The sequence below is a fragment of the Capsicum annuum genome, chromosome 6 (genome assembly GCF_002878395.1).
Source record: "Capsicum annuum cultivar UCD-10X-F1 chromosome 6, UCD10Xv1.1, whole genome shotgun sequence".
NCBI classification, from domain to species: domain Eukaryota; kingdom Viridiplantae; phylum Streptophyta; class Magnoliopsida; order Solanales; family Solanaceae; genus Capsicum; species Capsicum annuum.
The window spans coordinates 133,412,991-133,430,482 of record NC_061116.1 but is presented as its reverse complement, the minus strand read 5'-3'; the positions used below and the strand labels follow the sequence as shown (position 1 = coordinate 133,430,482).

Here is a 17,492-nt window from a genome sequence, read left to right as displayed (position 1 = left end):
ACATCCCATACCACTGGAGAGTACACCCAAGAGAACCAAAAAGGAATCAAGTCAACAATATATCCAACTTCCTTATTATTCAATAATTTTCAACAATTTCCATCCATTGGCCATTTTCCAATATTTATGATGATCATCTATGTGCGTAATTGAACATGTACAAAATCTCACAACCAAAACAATAATGACATCACCCAACAACTATATTATTGGTACACGATAATAGCTCCTTCTTATCTAGCCAACATTTATAACTAATCCAACAATTATATCATCAGTACACACTAATAACCATCACTATTAATAGCCATTGATGCCAATAGTCCTCTTTTATCTCTTAGGTTCACTAATCCATTAGTCACTATTAGCCACTTAAGCAATATACACCACTAATCATCTTTTAAACCTTAAGTCAATATCTATACCATTTTATACCTTAAATCATTAGAAGACTATAAGCGACATCTATATTATTAATATTACAGCCAACTACAAAAGACCGTAGATAAACATAAAATTGCTATACATAGGGCTAGCCAAAATTGAACCAGTAAATGTACACGTAGGTACATCAATAATCATTCTCCAGTCTTGTTAGGTATCATCATATCATTATAATATCCTCCATCCTTGTCAGATATCAATATCATATCACAAGATCCCCCGACTGCATCGGGTATCATCATATCATCATAGTATTCTCTAGCTTTACCGGGTATCATCATATCATTATAGCATCCTCCAATATTGTATGGTATCATCACATCATTATAGTATTCTATGGTCTTGTCAGGTATCATCATATTCTCATAGCATCCTTCATCCATGTCGAGTATCATGATAGCATCCTCCGACCTTATTGGGTATCATCATATCATCATAGTATGTAATTTATAACATTAATAATGAATAAGCCCCAAGAGAGCTAAAGAAAAAAACAAGCCCCACGAGGGATAAAGTAAATAAATATAAAAAGAGAAGCAAAGAAAAGCATACCACCATAATCCAACGTTCATTATCAATGTTACTTTATCAATATATATATATATATATATATATATATATATATTTATCTATGTAACATGAATAATATAAACTATCATCAGGGGTATTCTTTGAAAGTTATGAGTTTGACACCAACATCTTTCTCCATCCCATATCATAGAGATGGGTGTGTAGATATGTATAATAAGCGGAAAAGGCAAACATAGTTAGTCATACAATAAGGTATCATAAGTTCAAGCATAATTTATAGAATAACTCTACATATGATCAAAAAGCATGAATTTAAGTACAATTAACATAATTTTCTCCAATATCGACAATAAGGAAGATTTTTAATATGATTATTAGCATAATTATTATGAATGATCATAACATGAGCAACAACACTATCAATGGCATAATTTATTGCTTGTTCATAACATAGTTGACAACATCATATATAGCTTAGGCCATTTTGTAGTCAAGGGCTTATTTGATAGCATGTATGTTAGCCCAAACTATTGTCATTGACAATACATAATTAATAACTCAACATAAGATTTAACCAATTAAACATATCGAGGTATTATCACTTGGGCATTATTCTTAATGCCATTCATCATATCTAACATCTATCAAGAGCTATCAATACTGCCTCAAAAGGGCAATCTTTAACCAATTCCTTAGCGTAAGGGTTCAAGAGAAATAATCATAAGTCTTGCCTTATGATGAGCCAGCGAGCCCACTTCCAAATCCCTAAAATACATTCTAAGTCAATTTCTACCCCAGACTAGGCTAAGGTATTTAAATCAATTCTTAGATGTATAGAAAGCCACCATAATACCTAAGGCAGATATTCTACTCAAGAACTTTTACTATGTCCAATGGAACCAAGGCAACCTTCTTCTAGTATAAGCAACTAAGGCTGATTTTCTAAGTATGAGTAACTAGAGCATTTCACCTAAGGTTGAGTATTCTAAGTCATTCTCATGCTAAATATGAGTAATGAAGTCTATTCAACCAAAGATAATGGGAAAAAAGTCATGCTTTTCAACTCTAAAATTAATATAGCCTAAATAGTCCAACTAACCCAAGTCTTGCATTTCATCAATACAACACTTAAAACCCATCACAATCTAACAAGATATCACAATTATACCATAACATATCTCAATCTAACAAGGAGTAAGCCTAGCCTTCCTCAAATCTGATGAATGCTCAACAATCGACTAAACCTCTACTTTTCCCTTCCGAAGCTTTTTTAAGGTGCTAAGCTATCAAAAACATATTCTGGTCATCATTATGAGAGTATCGATACCAATATTGCACCAATGTGCTTCAAGTCAAAAAATAATACTAAAAACCTCAAGTAGACCCCACTTTCAAAAAAACTCAATTTTGATGTCAACCCAAGGTTCATAAACCATCAAGTAATCATAACCTTTAATAAATAGGTGAAACTAAGCTCATTTGGGCAAAAATCAAGCCCCCGAGCTATTTGGGGTTTTGGTCAAGAATTCAAGAAATTAAAGCTTGAAGTTGAAGGATTATTTCCTTAAATCCAATGTTAAAATCAAGAATATATGTTAAATAATCTTATAAGTTGCACCCAACACTCAATTTGAGTGTAGTACACCATTTTAGGGATTCTTAGACACAGAGATGACTGAAAATGCCCGAAAACACGACTTAAAAGGTCTTTTTATAGCCATAACAGGTAATCAGGTATGGCATCGCCATCCCTGATCATGATATCTATAAGGAGGTTGCTATTCATAGATGTGCGATCGCGACATCTTCCTGATGTACCAGATATCAATTGAAACTTGGAAATTCATTCAAGTTTTGACTAATACCTCGAATTTCATTCGGGGTCCGATATAAACAAATGAACTATGTACCACACCATTTTAGATGTTCTGGATGCATTGGCGAAGTTGGATTTTTCAGCTAAGGTTGTTTTGATCAAAGGTGGCTCCATGCATAAGTTCCCAATTTACCAACTTTCAAATCAATAGGTCCAAATGATCTTAGGTGCATTGGGACCCAAACCGAAGGTCTACCTAGCCTAAAATTGATATTTCAGAGCTATTGCATAGTTGAAATTCACATCCGAGATTGTACTGCTAAGATTTTTGCCCAGTGGCTATTTGGAACCAAAAAGAGTTTTAAATAGGGAATTAGCTCTAAAAAATAAACAAACTACCTGACAATTGAACTATCAATTCCAACGTCATAATTGAGTTGGGGTAGCCATGGAAATGATCTAATGGAGAAAATAAGCAAAAATACAGAAAATGTAATTCATTTTCTTTTCACAAAATTCCCTTCAATCCCCCCGTTTAGTTGACATAAATAGTTAAAGGGAAATATCCAAATCAATGTCTTATTATCTTCAATAATCCAAGGTTGTAGCAATAAAATACTACATATTCCTCCACCAAGTGATAAATGATTGATTACAAATATTTAGGATATAATTTTTTTGCTCTGGGATACTAGAACGATCGATTCTTGTTTTTTATCTTCACTTTCGCCTAAAAATGGAGGAATGTCTCATTGATTATAACTAACCCCTCCATTAAACAATTTAGAAATAAATATAGAATAAGAGATATATATTATATAATCAAATATCGATACATCTTAGTCAAACCAGGATGAAATATATATCTAGACTCATCAGCCTCAGTCAAAATCCTTCCCCGCAACCCATCAACACCAGGAATCTATTGTCTCTCTTGATACCTCAAGATGCCATCTCCCCCACTCTCGAAATCCATAACCTTTTTGCTGACCCACATTATCCATAATCTGCATAAGTATGGGATCCAAAGCCTGTTTCTCCTTTACATTTACACCAAGAGATGATTTAACCACTTTTTAAACAATCACTCTTCCATACTCAAAGTCCAAAAGACGAACTCCCAAGTTAGCCAACCTATCTATATCCTTCAATAACCCTCTTTTTTCCTAATCAACATGAGATAATCTTCTCGTAGACAACCTTGTAAGAGCATCCGCAATAATATTAGCTTTACCTAGATGGTAGTGAAGGCTCATGTCATAATTTTTAAGTAATTCAAGCCACCTCATTTTCTTGAGATTCAATTCATTCTGAGTAAATACATACTACAAGCTCCTATGATCTCAATAAAAGTCCATATGCACCCCATATATATAATTGGGCTAGATTTTCAATGCAAAGACTACAGCCGCCAATTCTAAATCATGAGTTAGATAATTCCTCTAATGAACTTTAAGTTTCCTGGAAGCATAAGACACACCTTACCATTATGCATAAAAACACAACTCAGTCTTATATGAGATATATCACAATATACAATAAACCCATCAGCACCATTGGGCAGGGTCAAAATTGGCGCAGAAGTCAACTTTATTCTTCAACTTCTCAAACTACCCACACAAGCATCGAACCATAAGAAATTAAACTTTTTTGAGTTTTCTTCATCAACAAAAAGGCAATATGATGAGAACATCTCCACAAATATCTTGTAATATCTATCAAAGACCAAGAAGCTCTTAATGTCATTTGGAGTTGTGGGTCTAGACCATTTCTTAACTGCCTTAAATTTCTGTGGATCCACCTTGATTCCCTCACTAGAAATAACATGCCCAAGAAAAGTCACATCACTCTTCCAGAACTCACACTTAGAAAATTTAGCATACATCTTCTGATTCTTAAGATTCTGCAATATGATTCGGAAGTAATTGGCATAATCCTCCTCAATTTTAGAGTATACCAAGATATTATCAATGAAGACTACAAAGAAACACATCCAAACACTACCTAAATACCCAATTCATAAGATCCATGAAAGTAGCTGGATCATTAGTCAGCCCAAATGACATGAACAAAAACTCATAACGGCCATACCGGGTTTGGAAAAAAGTCTTGGGAATATCAATCTCCCTAATCTTCAATTGGTGATAGCCCGAACAAAGATAGAGAAACATCTAGAACCCTGAAGCTAATCGAAAAAATTATCAATCATAAAAAAAGGCTACTTATTCTTCAGGTAACATTATTCAGCTGGCGATAGGCTATACACATCCAAAGAGACCTATCTTTCTTTCACATGAAAAGTATATGAGCACCCCACAGGGAAATACTAGAATAAATAAATCCCTTACCATGAAGATCCTATAATTTCTCCTTTAGATCCTTTAATTCAATTGGAGCCATCCTATAAGAAAGAATGGAAATAGAATGGGTATCTGGTAGTAGATCAATCCCAAAATCTATCTCCCTATTAGGAGGAATCCTAGATTGATCATCAGAAAATACTTGAGGAAATTCATTAACCACAGAGATAGATTGCAAAAAGGGACACTCAGAGTCAAAATCCTTAACCTAAACTTGATGATACAAACACCCTTCGGAAATTCACTTCCAAGCTCTAAGTTACTAATGAACTTCCCCCTCATTCGGTCACCAGTTAATTAAGGAATTTAAAATTGAACTTTTGGGTCCAACAATCCATAGAAGCATGGCATGAATGGATCCAATACATCCCCAAGATTACTTCAAAGCCTACCATGCCAAGCTCTATCAAATCCGCCAATGTCTCCCTATAAAATATAAACATCATACAACCCCTATAATTTTTTCTAGAAATTATAGAATCACCCAACGGCGTAGACATAAAAAAGGGTTAGGAATACTTTCAAGACCAAAACCAAAGTGCACAAACATAAAAGGGTCACATAACATAGGGTAGAACCCAGATCAAGCAAACAATAAACATCATGAGAAAAAAGTTGTATCAGACTGTGACAACATCAGGGGATGCCTTAGATTCTTAATGAGTAAAAAGTGAATAAAGCTGATTCTAACCAGTATCGGTACCTTAAGTAGTGCCCTTAGGTGTAGGAGCTGAAGAAGTGGTGACTGGACCAACTCCAGAGCATAATGGTTCAACTACTGAAATTTTAAAGAATATTTCTTCACACTCATCTTCACTTGCTTTAAATTCACAAAATCTTTGGTCTTAGCCTCTCTCAACTCTTAAGGAAAGAAAAGATCAAGAAAGGCCCCTGAAAACTCATCCCACACTACCGACTCAGCATTATCACCCCTTGATATCTCCCACTCCTCATACCATTAGTAAGCTACAACTTTTAAATAATATACAGCAAACTCTATAACTCTAAAATTAGTAGCATGCATCACCTTAAAAATCTTCTCCAACTCATTAACAAACCTTTGAGGATCCTCCTCAATATTAGAGCCTATAAAGGTTAGGGGATTCAACCTTATAAACTTTCAACCCGATCAAACTGATGAGACTGTAAGGCCACCAACTGAGTAAGCATATGAATAGACTAATGAAACTCTACATTAGAAATATCTCCCTAGGGCATCTGGTCATGAGCATCACCAGCTCAAAAATCCCGAGAAAGACTAGTACGGACTGGTGGAACTCCATATGTAGCAACATAGTTAGGAGTAGGGACCCTAGACTAGGTTCGTAATCTATAAACAGGGTGAGTTCCCACCACATTTTTCTCTGGCAGGACATAGGGTCCAATAAAATTTCTATAGATGTCAGATCTTCAAAGAGGCATGATATGAAATACGAGTAAGCCAGGAGTTAGATAACTTTCAAGATAACTACACTTTAGATCCTAAAATAGAACAAAAAAAAAAAAAGAAATACTCTTAAATGTAATAAAAGAGAAATAAGTTGAATGAAAGTTCAAAGAGTCAAAACTAAAAATCCAACCCAAACTTGGCAACAAAAGCCTTAAAACTCAAAATATAAATTGAGTCGGGACATACCTCCAACTATGACCATAAAGGAGATCCAAAATACTTAAACATTAATAAAACTACTAAATGCCAGGCCTTCCGAAAGATGAAAGCTTACCACTTCACACCAAATCCACAGGAGTACACATCCATCTAACGTTGCATCGGAGCAACAAAAATCCTTTCGATCCTACATCATGATATGATGTAGCATCCAAGGCCGGTCAGTGCGATAAGCACTGGCATATAACTCAGGGAAGTGACAAAATAATATCAATGCCATAAACTAGTTAAAACCATGTACACAATAATTATATATACATATATAGGATACCTGGATAAGGGCAAGGGTCATGAATATGCGAGTTTAAACCATTAACCTAAACTATATAGCTCAGTCTTTCCGAAAGGCACCATAGGCTATATGGGTTCAGCTTCCCCTATTAAAAGAGCCCTAGTGTATGTTAGCCACATGAACTAAGGAATCTAAATGAAGGTATAAAGACACCAAGGCTCTAGCCATTCCAAAATATAATGAGTGAACTATGCACACGATTATATAGACCCCCATGCCACCAAATATGGTTTCCAATATTAGTTTCTTCAAGACTACACCTTCACGATGAGCTACACATTTCTCTTTAAACCTAAATTAAAATAGTTTGCACATAATCCTAACCATTAACCCAGGAGTCTTATATTAAGACATTTACCACTTGGTATCATCATACCAACTATGCTTGCAAGCTAATCCAATTATGCCAAACTAAAACTATTTAACCATGTTAACTCCAAAGTTCTATTTAAGATCAAATCCATGGCCACCAAGGACCTTTCAAATCTGTTTTAATTAGTTATTCATTAATGCAATGCAAAGGGTTTTTAGATAAGTTGAATTATGCAATTATTCATGTTAAAAAACAAATTTTATAAAGTGGGTTGGGGTTAATGCCATTACCAAGCTAAAAAGTCATCAATTTGGGGAAAACCATGTTCCCCATTCCAATTCCCATAACAATGCACTTAATCAGTCAAAAACTATAAATTTAAAGCATAAATTATCAATTTAAATCATGAAAAAAGTAGTTCAACTAATACCAATCAAAAACCCCTCAACCCAATTTAAAACTAATCATTATAAAACATATGGAAAATTATAAAACAAGTGCCACAATATAAAATTAAAGTTTAGGATTGAGATACATGCCTGAAATATACAGAAAATTGAAGACAATTTGAAGTTTGGAGCTTAGATAAAGATTCACTGTAAAACCCCTTGAATGTTCTTGGGTTTTTAGTTTTAGTGAGAAATAGAATGATTTGATCTTTGAAAACTGAAGAAAATAGGGTTATTTTATATTTAAAGATTGTACAAAGAGTAAAAGGACAAAAATCCCCACAATTCAAGTGAATAAAATAAAAACTGGATAAAATTAAAATATCAGCATGGCACACCATTATCATGAAGGGTAGCCTCTGTATCACACTAATATCGCAAAGACTAACCTCTATGGCACACATAATATCATAGACCCTTACAATCTCAGGGTGTCAAATGACCCCGAAACCCTATCAAAAATTTTGATACTTTTCCAAACTACCCTTTAACATCCCCAAATAGAATTCAGGTCAAAATTGACATTACATTTGCGAGGGGATATAAAATAAATCATAGAAATTTTGAGGGGTCTTACACATTGTTTGATTATTTCTTGATTAATATCTAGATTAGCATTATCTAGTTAGAATTTCCTTCCTCACAATTCTTTTTCTTTGGCCTAAGCAACTAGCTTAGTTGGATTTTTCTCTCTTTTAGCAAGTTGAGGTTGGTCGTTTTCCTCTTTTTTGGTGAAAGTGGATTTGTTGTTGAATGGTCTCGAAAGTAAAGGAAGTTTGGATTTTTATGGTTCTAGAGTTGGCAATTTAGTTATATTGCCCATTTTTGAGTTTGAGATTCTAGGGCTTACCTTTTTGTTTAGTGAGATTTTAGAATTTTCTATCCTTTTCTATAGACCATTTATGAGGTTATCCTTCTCTATAGACCATTTATGAAGTTGATAAATTTGAGGCTTGTTATTTTATTTTGACTTGTTCATTGCCCAGTAGTGGTCTGATGTTGAAGTCGAGAGGTTTTGTGATTCTTTCAAGTTTTTTGGGTTTGTCTACTAATGATAGTTTGATCTTGGTATTGGTATGGAGTTAGATACTCCATTCTTTCCATGAAGTGGTTCTTGTTCTAGTGGTGTTGAGGGAGGTGGAGATAGATGATCTTTTTTTGTGACCGCTTCTTAAGTTGGTAAATTAAGAATTTATTATCTTGATTTGCTTTTTTTATTTTTGGTAGTGGTCTTGACCTTGTCATTGACGTTGAGATTGGGATGTTATTCCTCTACAATGTGGTTCATGTGTTGATTTGATTAAGGTTTTCTTCATGGGTGGATTAGAAAATCCTTATTTCTATATTTATTCATCCTAATAAGACTTGGCGGAGTGCTTATCCTTGGAGATATGTGCCTATGAGCATTCATTACTAAGATAGAGTATTTGATTAACCAGTTTCTGAATAAGATTGTATTTCTTCAAGTTGATAGAGTTTTGGTTATCAATAGTGTTATTTGCAGTCTTGGTGAGTTCTTAGGTATGCTTTGATGATTCATTCCCTCCAGTAGATGTCAAGTTGATTATTTGTGTATCCAATTGATAGTTTATCCTTCATTACAATTTTGTTCAACTCTATTTTGATTTTGGCTCTAGAAGAAACCAGTAAGGATATGCCTAATTTTGGATTATGACGGTGAGTTGAGGGTTTTTCCTTGGTTTAGACTTTTTGGCTCAGGATTGGAATCTGACTTTTATGAAAAGCGACTTGAGGGTTATGATAAATTTTGACATTAGATGCTCTCCCATCTTTAGGAGTTGTCGGGATAGTTGAGACCAAATGGTTCAGCTTTGATGTTAAGGTTTTAGCTGTGAGTGTAGAGCTTAGGTGCAACTTTCATTTCTAGATTTATGTTAGTTAGACATTCATCTATGGGCTAGTTAAGTCTTTTTATCCTACAGGTTTGGTCTTCTTCAATTTAGATTGATTGTGGTTGATTGATGTTCGGATGATAGCCCAATGGAATTGGATGATGATTTCTTCTGCTCTTAACCTTGATTTCCATTTTCATTAGAATTTTGGATTATCTTCTCTGAAGAATAAGTGTACTCACATTGGACTTAGTATGGTTTCATCCTCAATTGGTAGGACACCCAATAAAAGATTGCTCAGTTTTGAGTATTCATGCCCCGAACTCCTAGCTATCAATTTTGAGAGCCTTCCAAATCAGTTAATGACTTTGGCATAGATTGCAGACATTCGTCATCACCATTTGTATGCCCAGGTGGCACCTTATGGGATTATCCTTGTGCTTACCATTATGTATTTTGGATGGATAAACTTTAGTTCTTCGAGTTTAGTATGATATGTTTCCACGAGCAGGAGTCAAATGATTTTCTACATGGTTTGGAGTATAGTAGGTTCAGAGAGGCAAAAAAGGTTAGATTTAGATATTAGAGTTAGTTGCATAATTCATGACTTGGAATACCTCTAGCTTGGTTGATTTTTTGCTTGATTGTGCTCATATCGATGTGAGCTTAGTGTATTATGGTATAGATTTATATGCATCAGCCATTCTCAATTCAGTTAGAGGCCAGTTAGTTATTGATAATGAGTTTTTATTATTTGAGAAATAAAGAAAGGAGGTTGGTTGAAAAGGGTATACCTATGGGAAAACCCCTTGTAAATGTTGTTTCTTCTTGGAGTTTATTTGGGAAGTCTTGCTCGAAGCATGCACGCCTGGTACATTACCCCTTTGAGCTTCCGTGCTCTTTCTATCCATTGACTTTTATAGATAAAAGTCCTTTTAATAGTGGATATTATAATGACCCTCTAGGTCATTTCTTTCATTTACATACATTTCTAGTGTTTTAAGCCTTCCCACAATGACAATAGGTCATTTATGACTTACCGAAACTGTTAGTGTGGTTATTAGGTAGATCGTTTTGGTTTTAGGCTTATTTCTCTATTTTTTAGCTTTCATTGTTAAAGAGTAGGTCTCGAGATAAACTCCTAGTAAATTACCTCGAATGAGAATTCTAACAGCATCATCAACTCTAGAACATTAATTTTATGTCAGGAGGACCCTTGATTAAATTCCAAGGCTTTAGGACTTATTTTAGGCTCTTGGGTAGATTATATAAAAAAAAAAAACTACAGGTGTGAACCCCACATATAGTAGAAAAATTCTTGGATAGAAGTTTTGATGGTTCCATTGGGTTTGAAATGTTGAATTTGGTATGGTCACATAGTTTTTTTACGCTCACGGAGATCTGAATGAATCTCGAACACCCGACTGGATTCTATTTGGACTTAGCCAAAATCTAGTGCATAATATCTAGTTTGACCACTTTAGCGGCAGTCACTTTAGTGACCTTGAGCCACTTTAGTGGCCTTGGCCATTTGGCTAAGCTCACTTTAGCGGTCAAGGACCGCTTAAGCAGACATTGATTTAGCGACCAGGAGACTACTTTAGCGGTGCCTATATTCAATTTCCTCGTCACTTTAGTGGACTTGTGTTGCTGAAGTAAAGTCCGCTTAAGAAGATAAGTGACCGCTTTTGCAGCATCTAATTATTAAATCCTCTTTCTTTATTCAATTTTTCCCTTATTTTCTCTGTCATTTCCACTATTTTGAGAGCTTGAAGAGAGGGAAAAATTGGGGAATCATCCATTGAAGATAAGATAAGTTAGCGTAACACTCCTTGATTATTTTTTAATTATTTTTCCCAATAGTTTCTATCCTATTTTATTGTAAATTCATAGAAATTAGGTCTTTAAATCCTTAGACCTTGGGGGTTGATTATGGCCAAGACTTACGCACCATTTTTTCTCAACTCACAAGCACACATTCCTTATTATTTGAGGGGCCTTATGAAGGATTCAATTTGGATTCCATTTGCAGACTCCACCGTCCCGTTCTTGACCTAAATTTTTATATAGAAATATGGGTCTCATTTTACTCTAATTGAAATATAAATCATTAATTTAATAGTGTAGTAGCGTTTTGGGATCGTGGAGAAAAAAATAGTGATTTATGGATGACTCATAACTTGTGAATCAATATCGAGGTAGGCTTCTATCTACTTTTCTTCAAAGATGATGTGTAGTGTAGATTTCATACTAGGAGGGTATGATAGAACATGTTTATGATTTGAATATCATGACTTAGCCTAATTCGAAAGTATGGGGATAAAGGGTGAATCGCATTTAAGATGAAATATTTGTTGTGCCTATAGGGTCCTATCATGCTATAACATAAGCATGTTGACCATAGTTGATGCTAAGCATCTTTAGTATAAGGTTTACCATTTGACTTGGTAAATTAGATCATAGTTTCCCCAGATTAGAGTATTATCATGATACTAGTTATAAACTATTAGGCTCGATACCGTGGTTACGATACCAGCTGGACTCTAGGTAGTATTCTATCCTTATAAAAGAGCTTAATTCTAGAATATGGGCATTTAGGCCCTATTATTGTATTGTTTGGATACTGGTGATAAAATACATACTTTTGTTGTATTCACGCTCATTTAATGGTTTTATTCCAGCCAAAACCATGATTTTACTACTATTTCATAAAAAAATGCACTATCGCTTTTTACCTTTAAAATAGATTCTTTATAATGAGAATGGTACCACCTTACTTACTAATTTATGAGATTTTAGAATCAAAGATGATATTTTGAAAATAAAATCGAGATTGAATTCAGTTATTTGTTTATCCACTCTTTTACCACTACTACTTACTTTGATCAAGGGAAATTTCGATCCTTTCTACTCTATGATACTTATTTAGTCTCGAAGTTGATCACGGGCAATGGATATACAAACCTACACTCTTTTAGCTTCGATTTGAGTCTGTACACTTATTACATGTACATCGCTCTGGTACGGGGCGGAGTAGATAGATGATAATGATGAATGAAAATCCTAAATTAGAATCAGGTAAGTATATATGGATATCTCTGAATCCCCTAAGGGACCATTCATCCGAGAGATATCATGTCGGATAAGAGAGGTCATTATAAGTCCTTCATTTTCAAGTTGTTGAGTTAGAGAAGGTTTGTACACTTGGTACGTTATGGCACTTGGATCACTTATGGTACTATGGATTTACTTGCATTCATTTATATGTATTTCCTATCACTAGTATGTTTTTTGGTGCTTATATGTATCAGCCTTGTGAGAGTTGCATATGTATAGGCTATGATTGTTGTTTGCTGAGTATTGCTTGAATCTTTTGGGTTTATGGGGCCCCGGTTAGGTATTATTTTCCCAAACTTGCCAGTTACTTCATTGTTGTTATTGTGGCTAGTTCATGGTATATTGATATGGGTGTTGAGGTTGGAAGTATAATTTTATTCCTTTCCTTCTTTAAATTGCATTATGGATGGTTATCTCATGGTTAAATATTATGATTAGGGAGCCTGATTATGTCAGCACTAGCTTTCCTACTTAGTTAGAATACCTTGAGATGTTTGGTTGATTCCTTACAGCATTTTCTTGAGTTATCCCTTATATATATATATATATATATATGGTGTCACCGTATATCTCTCTTTCTTGTTTATTCATGTTGTATATACATTCTTGGCCTTGTATACTATTATATAACCTTACTTCACTTCTCCTTTGTATCTTGACTAGTGATATATGATGTGACACTCTAGGTCCTGATTACTATGATGATAGGATAGTATGTCCTTATTCCCCCACTAGCTTATTTATGTTTACTTTCTTGCGTGAGTAGCTGTACTTTATATTTCTACTTTACATATTATTTATGCTTGCATTATCTTTGGAGCTCAGTCGGTCAATGCCTATTGAGTACCAAGTGTTTGGTATCATGTTACACTTCTGCAGCCTATAGATCATAGTATAAGCTCTTGCTATTATTGTATGCATCATATGGAGCAACTATGGATCGGGGATTTGGGGTAAGCTCCTAGCGTTCGGAGTATTATTACTCTCCCTTTTATTGATTAGATTGATCTCAACATTATATTCAGAGATAGGTTGTACTTGTATATTTATTTAGTATTGAACTTTGTACTCGTATTGTATAAGAAGCTTTTGTACTTACTTCACCAAGTTTAGGAGTTGTTTTATATATATTAGCCTCTTTTATTATATTTATCCCATTGTTTCCTTTCATTCCTCTTGATATTTCATTACTATCAGTTATGGACTACGGGTTGGCTTACCTCCTGGTGGGTTATAGTAGGTATCATTATGATTGAGCAATTGGGTTTGACATTATTTAATACACTACTTTTTAAAATATAAAATAAAGAGTCTAAGAGGGTGTTTGAATTGGCTTAAAAGCTGGTCAAAATAGCTTTTAGGCCATTTTTTACTTTTTGAAGTGTTTGGCAACTTCAAAAACTGCTTTAAAAAGGTCAAAAATTGCTCTTTTTAAGACAAAAGCCAAAAGCACCTTTACCCCTACTTTTTATTTTTAGCTTGTAAGTTATTCTAGTTTGACTAAATAAAAGATATATTTATCCCTTGTAATTATCACATGTTTCAAAATTGTCATCATGTTTGTCCTAAATCATTTGTTCTCTTCTACCATTTTTATGTTTTCTCTCTATTTTTGTATTTCTCTCTTCACGTTTGTATTTTTCTCTCCATTTTGTGTCTTTATTTCTCTTTTTAATGGATTGCTAACAATTTGATGTTTATGGGATTTATGAGGAATTGAGAAGAATTATTTTTTTGGTAGTTCATTTGACAGAAACAACAAATTTTAATATATCGTTAGCAATTCAACTTCTGTTGTAGTGATTTTTGTTCAATTTTCTTGAAGAAAAACGGAAAATCAATAAACCTATTTGGCTGAAACAATAATTTTTGCTCCTTTTTCAGTGTTTTGGTTCTATTTTCAGAAGAAAAAAATCTTGTAAAACAAAAATGAGTTAATTAGCGTGGCAAAATTCACAAAGAAAAACGAATCCATATAGCTGAAACAACAATTTTACTACTTTTTGGATCTCTTTTGTTAAATTTTAAGAAGAAAAATGGAGCACAAATAACTTATTCATTCATGAAAATATTTTTTAAAATAAATGTATTAAGTAGTTTATACTAAAAATGAATTAGAACATAAATTAATTTTAATTTAAATTATTTTAAAAGTAAAAATCTAATAGTAATCAACTTTATATAATATTAACAACTATGAGGGTATTTCAAATATTTAGACTAAAAGAAAGTGCTTAACAACAATTGTCTACCAAACACATCAATAATTATTTTTAGTTCTAGCATTTTTATCCAAATATGTAACTGCTTATTTTTAAATTAGGTTTCAGCAATTTCAAAAGCACTTTTAAAGTGCTTTTTAAAAGCCACTTTTTTCAGTCTATTCAAACGGACTCTAAAACACCACTTATTTAGGATTAGAGGAGTACTAATTTTTTGTACTAATTTTTCGATTTTGATTTTTTAATTTTTGATTTTGAAAAAAGTGCAACCCAATCTAAACTAAAATAGATTTTATTTGGTTCTATTTTTCTTTTTTCGATTCGGCTATTCGGCTATATCAATAACTAATAATATAATCACAAGTGTGTGTATATATAATATCGACTCTCTTAAATATAATTTTAATACCAGTCACGATCAAAACTTTAAAACACAACATTTAAAATACACCAAAAGATGTCCAAACATAAACATAAACTAAACCAGTAGGAAAGTTTCAATACAATTGACTACGCAATAATTAAATGCAATAAGTTAATACATAAATATGGTAGTACCCTATTAAACAAGTCAATAATTTTTTTGGTTTCCTATCCGGTGTTCGGTGCCCGCATTGGAGCCCCTACTAATCCGGATCGCGCGTTGCAGGACTCATTAAGGTGACAGCGCTCCCAATAGAGCTTTCTGCATATCCAGGACCGAATCCTCGACAACTCAATAATTAAAAGGGCTGAAAGGTGTAAACTCCAACTCTAATTCTAAACCTAAATATTGTATATGTATATAAAATAATTAGATTCGATTTCTCGGTTTTTATATTTCTAATTCCAAAACCAAATCAAAAAATCAAAAGTTAAATTCTTAATCTGAAACAAAAATAGAAAACAAAAAGTCCAATTCAAATTAAAATTCAGTTTGATTTTTCGGTCTAATCAGAAAATGCATACAGGTAGTTTTTGAATGCATTTGTTACACGTATATCCTATTGAATTATTAAAGAACTTAAAAACGACATAAATATTAATTAAACATGTTAGTAATGATTAATACGAAACCTGAAGGCAAACAATAACAAACTTAAATTGATGAATCGTGAAACTATTCGGTTGATTTAATATATTTTTAAGCTCAAAATAATTAGATCTATTAGCTCAACGAATTGAACAATTGCATTTAGTTAGGTTGGCATAATGGAGCACAAATTGTAATATCAAAATTGGGAGAAATTTCTTTACCCATGCGTAGTTGGTATCTTCATTGCAGCAGTAGCAAGCATTATGCTTCCTAACAATTCTAACATTTCATTTAGTTATGTCGGAAATGACTTGGTCATTCCATAAAGAAAATACAATACAGATAGTTGCTTTTTGTTCATATTGTGCCAGTCATTGCTACATAAAACCGAACAAACAAAGTGATATAAACTTTGATCATAATTCTTGAAGCACAAAGCTAAAAAAGGAAGTCAATATCACAAAGTTAAAGCTCATATAGGGTCAGGGCGGGAGCACTTATCCCTAATATGATAATTTCCAGGTGGGACTCAAGACTAAGAAATCTAAAGAAATTTCAACGATTATTTAAGAATTTAAATAAGCTTAGGACTAAAATCCTTACCTGGTCATGGATTTCAGAGTTGTTAAACTGCTATCCTTTTAGGTAAACATCTTGATGTCGTGGTGTATGTGGTGGAGAGCTTCCCCAAGCCATTAAATCGTCTTTAACCTCTCCGCCTTCTGTATAAAATATCATAACATGCCACTTAAAATTATGAACATCCATGTGGCGTAATTTTCAAATTTTAATAACTCAAAAAAATGGACACAATGAAGACCAATAAAAGCAATAAGTAGTGGAATTGACCAAGAAATAAATAACATAAAAGGCAGTCCGGTGTATTAAAGTTCCTGCTACATGCGGATCCATAAAAAGACCAATCACAAGCATTTATTCGCATCCTTAAACAAATGACATAGACAACTAAAATATTTAGAAGTAAACAATGAAACAAAAACAAAAGAAGACACAAAAACCGACTTGATTTGACAAATAAAGCTAGGTAAGATAACAATCTCACATTTATGATGACATTTATGTGAAGAATCTAAAGATACATAAGAAAGAATCTTGACTTGGTTGATCTAGCTTTAGTTTTGGAGTTGTCCAATAGAACTCATTCATGACCCCATGGAATCGCTTCTTTGGTTCTTCAGTTTTTCCTCTTTCGTTGAAGTTTGAAGGAAGAAACTAAAAAGGGATAGAGTTCTATATAAAGAGTGTTAAATAAGTTCACAATTTCTGATGTGAATTAAGGCTTGGGGGTACCGAGAAATGTCTGAATAATTAATCCTTCCATCTAGCGATTCTTCTCTTTGTTAAATGTATCTTTTAAAAGATTACTTGGACTTACATTTCTATATGAAAT

General features: G+C 33.4%; 1 long non-coding RNA gene across 1 annotated transcript; it reads right to left on the bottom strand.

Annotated features, from left to right (window-relative positions):
* Positions 1–428: 428 nt before the first annotated feature.
* On the bottom strand, positions 429–17,314 carry LOC107875027. Its single transcript, XR_001675704.2, has 3 exons — positions 17,145–17,314; positions 16,685–16,803; positions 429–855 (listed from the first exon to the last, which is right to left on the bottom strand). It is a non-coding gene; the product is annotated as an uncharacterized LOC107875027 (long non-coding RNA).
* Positions 17,315–17,492: the final 178 nt, after the last annotated feature.